Genomic DNA, 5,740 nt, shown 5'->3' on the forward strand with positions numbered 1-5,740 from the left:
AGACAGGGAGAGACACACAGAGACACAGAGAATAGACAGAGAGAGAGAAACAGAGACAGTCAGTCAGACAGACAGACAAAACCCCTGTACCTTGCTTTATCCTCTAGCTAGACAAAATGGAGTCACCAGAGAGAAATTTCTTAACCTGCTGAGTCTTACAGCATAACACTGAATTGGTTTTGGCCACTACAATACATTAGGACAAGAAGAATTCATGGTATTTCTTCTTGGAAATACCTTAGATTTTAGAAAGGTCTCTACTGATACTAGAGCCCAAGGATCTTAGAAAAATATCAAAGGCTCTGCAGTGTCATCAATACTTAAAATTAAATTCTCTAATCTCTATCACTTTCTTTTCTGTAACTATCCATTCACGTGTGTCTGGACTTACCAACATGCAAATATGCATAGATACACATAGGTGAGAGTGTTTCTTTCAGGAAGTTCAGTTGTAGTATCAGATGACAGTTCTTCATTTTGGGGCAAAATCTCTTACCTCTCATACATTTCCCACAGAGTTTCCTTCACTGCTTAGGTTTGACAGCAGACTATAGTATTCCTACCTATGTCTCACAGCTGGGATCTCATGCCTATACCATATTGCTCTGCTACTTCTTGTTTAACATGTTGACATCTGTTTGTGTATGCACACATTTCTTGCCTTCATTCTGACATTAGGAATACGCATAGATATGTATATATGTAAATACCATCAGATCATTCAGAGCCTTCAAGGATATTAACTCACATTTCCATCCTAGATCACACATTATGTCCTACAGCCAATTCTCAGGATAGAAGTGTATTGGAATATATAGGCAGGCATGACACATAACTTTAGCATACATGTTCAGTCAAAGAACAATTTACTTTATACAAATGATCAATTTTCACTACTCATAGCAAATTGCTACCTCATAGGATACCATACATAATGATAGATAAAATCAGAAGATAGATGAAACTAGGTCATCATTTTGATTATAATAAAAATGATATATTAACATTTAGTGATTGTATAACTATCCTTCACTTAACAATAGATTGTTAATATTACCACAGACCCCACAAAAGCATTTATTTCAAGCTGAAATAAATATGTACTTTGATGATAATCAAGTATTTTACTCATATCTTTACTGACACTCACTAAGTCAACTTACTGCCAGTCATACAGGGTACAATTTTAGGCTAATACACAAAGAAGAAGAGAATCAATCCATCTCTGGGTTGGCAGCCACCAAATAACAAAGAAGCAATGAAACAAGGATATATGACAGAAATAAATGAGAATGGGAGCAATATATCTCTTCTGATCAATCAGAAACTTAGGGGAATATGCATTATTGTATCCAATGAAAGTGCCAATGGTAGTAGAGTAAGTTTGAAAACCCCTGCCCCAATGATATGCTGGCTGCTGAATACCCATTTTTAAGAGTGAGGATGGAAAGGAAGAGTGTATGTCTAGAAAAAATCAAATGAAAGTAATAACAAGCAGTTCTTGATATGTAAAAAAAAACCCAGACTACAGCAATCACTGGAAAAAGATGTCAAGAAGAGCAGGAAATTATGGCAAATACATCAAATAAACAACCAGGAAAAGTTATTGTAAAGATAGAGGTATATAGTGCAGGAAAATGCTTTTCTATAAAAACAACATCATGAGACCTACAAGGAGACATATACTTGAAGAGTATATTACATGCATTCATATCCATTGCTAGAAAGGAAGGATCATTCAGACAAAAATGCCAATCACAAAACATCAAAGTTTACCACATTTCAAATTTGTCTAGAAGACACTTCAAAACATTTCATTTTCTAACTGAAGAATATACATTCTACCAGAAAATCACATGTTAAGCTAATAACCAGGTTAGAAGAAACTGAAACAAAAATTGGATATACCAATGTATCTTATTTTTACAAAGCAATAGAGATACAAAAAGAGAGAGGACAAAACAACGCATGAAAGTTAACTGATAGACACTTGAATGATCGGGGGACTGATAAACCAAGAAAGAAATTTAAAGTGTCTTGAAGCAAATGAAAACAAAGTGATGATATTGAAAAACATACTAACTTTAATGTGACAGCTCAACATGATAGTCAAGAACTGTGAGGTAGAATAGTAGTCACAGGGTGGGGAGTTTTGGAGGTGGGTACAGAGTCAGTGGTGTATTAGCACAGAAGGAGTCACACCTAATGTTTTACAGAGCCCAGTAGGAGCTTGTTGGAAAGTTACTGAATGCTTCCCCTTTTTGTCACACTGGAGTGTGATGACAGGGCATTCTGTTTGCCTGCTAGGCAAACACTCGACCACCTGAGTAATGGCCTAAGTCATTTGGTGCTGTAGATGTCTTTCCAGGAAGGTCTTCCTTCTGTCTAGGTCTGGAAGTGGCCTCAGATCATCACCTGGTTATCTGTGCTCCTGGGAGAAGGGAATACAGCTGTGAGCTCCTAGGACAGGCTCACTGCTTGAGATAAGGGTCTCAATAACTTGTTTTCCATGCTGGCTTCTACGTAGGATCACCTCCAATTTCCACATACCACACAGTCAGTGTGACAGGCAGACCCTTCCTGATGCATATTTCTTTCATTTTCCTAGCAGCACTGGTGATCCAACACAGAATCTTTCACTTTCTGAATTGCACTGCACCACACATGTCACCACTCCTTTCATCCTGTTTGTATTTCTTCAAATACAAGGGCTCAGCTCCAGCCTTATGAATGTGGATACTTATGTGTCCATGTGTCTGTACATACATTCATATAAAATATGTGCATAAACTTCCACATATACATTTGTCTAGCACTCTATTATATGGCTTGGATTATAGCTTACCTTTCAGTCACACTGTCATCATCGTGTGCTGAACAAAATTCAAATGCAGATGTGCTATAGGAACAAAAAATACATATAGTCAGATATCACATGAATAATTAAACTTCATATTCTGGGTCAAATTATTTTGCAAGTCACAAAACAGTGGACTATGCTTCTTCCCTATAACTGAGATATTCTTCTCACACTTGATTTCAAATCAGCACAGCATTACAGTTTAAGATTATCAAAGAAATATACTTGGTGATAAAATATTAACAATAAGCGTTCTAAAGTAATTGTGTATCTAGCTCACTGGGTCAGAAAAGAAGACAGGTGCAAGGTCATCTCCAAAGATAAAGAGAACACATTACTCATTGAGTCACCAAGACACTAGGCCACAACTTCCTCAGGAGAAGACAGGGTAGTCATCTATCCATGATCTTCACATGTAATCAAAACCTCCAGTTTTCCCAAGTAACTGAAGACAGAGGAGAGAAAGTAACCATGGAGTCATTACTTGCTCTGAACGATACTGCAATATCCTCCATTCACAGGTTGGGATAATCTTCAGAGTATGTGGTGCCAAGAATGAACATTATTACCATATCAATCCAGTCACTTGGAGACTTGGCAACAACCTTTGCATATAAAGAAGAGAGAGTAGTTTGGGAAGGGACATATTTGGTCTGGGACAATTCCACACAACAAAGCCATATCCATACAACAAAACTTTTATGCTCATTGTTTGCAACTAAGTAAAAGCAGTGCTGTTAGCTTCTAATGGCCCTGTTTTCTCATTCCAAATTTCTTCTTTTCTCACAGCTAAGTTCCAGATTCTCCACTTCTCATAGCAATTTCTTATATCCACCATTAAAAATATCTACATTGTTATAAAACAATACAAAGTGTGGTATGAGGGTAAATGTCTTTTCAGTTTGTTAGAGATTAGGATCAGAACAAGCTGGCAGAGGGGCACAGCTAGACCCAGGGGCATTGTAAACACTAGCTTCACATGATGACAGGGCTGTATATTATAAGGGATACTTACATGACCTTGATCTTTCATACAAATAGTTCTGCTGCTCACTAGCCTCTACGTCTGTTTCTTTCTGCAATCTACTGCAGACCTGTGGGGACTTGTAGCTAGTGGTTTAGGAGCCATGCTGCTTGCCACCTGTGCTTCAGCATGTACACTCTCAGTGATGCAAGCAGTCCAGAATCAGAGGGCACCTGGTCCCTCCCGCCTGGAGTAGGAGATCCCGGATACTCCCGGCAAGTGGGGCCTGTCTCAGGACACCATTGGCTGATGGTCACATTCAGGGAGATCCCTATTTGATGACATGACAACCACCACTTGATCTGTATTTAGCCATCGCGTTTTCTAAAATAAACTTAGATCTGCACTGAGAGTCTGGTGTCCAGATTCTGTGTTCCTGGGATTATTCGTGGGCTCTGTCACCATCTTACCCCCTCCTAGAAGTCTGAGAAAGACCCCAAAAACTGGTGCCCAGACGTGGTGCACAACTAGCAGGTAAGTGGACCTCTATAAGCAATTATGTGGAAAGGGATCTTGGAGAGCAGGCACCTTCACTTTTCTGATAGACAGCTTGAGCAAGTTTATGAAATTTTTCTGTCTCTCTCTCTGTGAGGGATTGGAGGTAGGATACGGGATGAGTCCATGTGGAAAAGGGGAGTCCGGCAGGTCAGAAAGGGGAGCACATTGGTGATTTGCCTCATTTCTTCCCCATCGTGGTCGCTATTCTGAGTTGCCTCCGGGGTTCAGTCACCTTGGCTCCGGCGCCAGTCGGGAGACCAGCACCCCCCTGGAAGAAGGCTGCGAGCCGCAGCCAGCTGACCTGAGTTCTGCCTCCACCTTTGCGACCTCACCAGTATGACCTAGGACACCGAACTATCCAGAAAAACCACCCTGGATGACTGCTCTGCTGGCTGTGGATGCCACAGACTCTGCCTCCACACTCTCCTCAAAGCTACCTCATCCTATGTCTACCCTGGCATGGGACCATGATATGATTATGAACAATACAATCAGAGGAACTGCAACCCTATTGTCTTCCCTCAGAGCATGCTGGGGAGTACATGGGGGCTGTGACTCCCGTTAACGCCAGTCCCATCTTAAACCCACCTAGCCCTAGTTCTCTCTGGCCCACCACACTCATTTCCACAGCAGCAGGACCCATGTTTGCTTTAGCTAAGTTGGTTGAGTTTATCCAGGCTTGCCTGGATGCCATCTAGCTAATATCTTTGCACAAGGTTTGGGCCCCATCCTACATTCCCTTATGAGTGTCCACAAATAAAGAAAAAGGGGAAACTGCGGGGACTCCTAGCTAGTGATTTAGGAGCCCCGCTGCTTGCCACCTGTGCTTCAGCATGTACACACTCAGTGACCCAAGCAGTCCAGAGCCAGAGGGCACCTGCCCCTCCCACCAGAAATAGGAGTTCCCGGGTACTCCTAGCAAGTGGGGCGTGTCTCAGGACATCATTGGCTGACGGTCATACACAGGGAGGTCCCCATTTGCTGATGTGGCGGCCACCACTTGAACTGTATTTAGCAAACTGCACCAAGAGTCTGGAGCCTGGTCTCCAGAGTCTGTGTTCCAGGGATTATTTGTGGGCTCCGTCGCCATCTTACCCCCCTCCTAGATGTCCAAGAAGGACTCCAACACAGATCCATAGGTAATATACTTCATATTTTCTGAAGGAATATGTTATTAATGTGAGCAATGTAGATGAAGCATATTGCTCATGACCTGTTCTTCCCTCACCCAGTTTCATCTGAAGACAGATGTCATCCCCTGACACATCAGTGACAAGCATGACAGTTAAAATGACACAGCAATTCCAAACCCTCAAGAGGGTCGTTTTACAAATTTGAACGTCTTCTTCCTTTCTCCT

The sequence above is a fragment of the Megascapheus bottae genome, unplaced genomic scaffold (genome assembly GCF_031878675.1).
Source record: "Megascapheus bottae isolate mThoBot1 unplaced genomic scaffold, mThoBot2.hap1 HAP1_SCAFFOLD_77, whole genome shotgun sequence".
Classification (NCBI taxonomy): domain Eukaryota; kingdom Metazoa; phylum Chordata; class Mammalia; order Rodentia; family Geomyidae; genus Megascapheus; species Megascapheus bottae.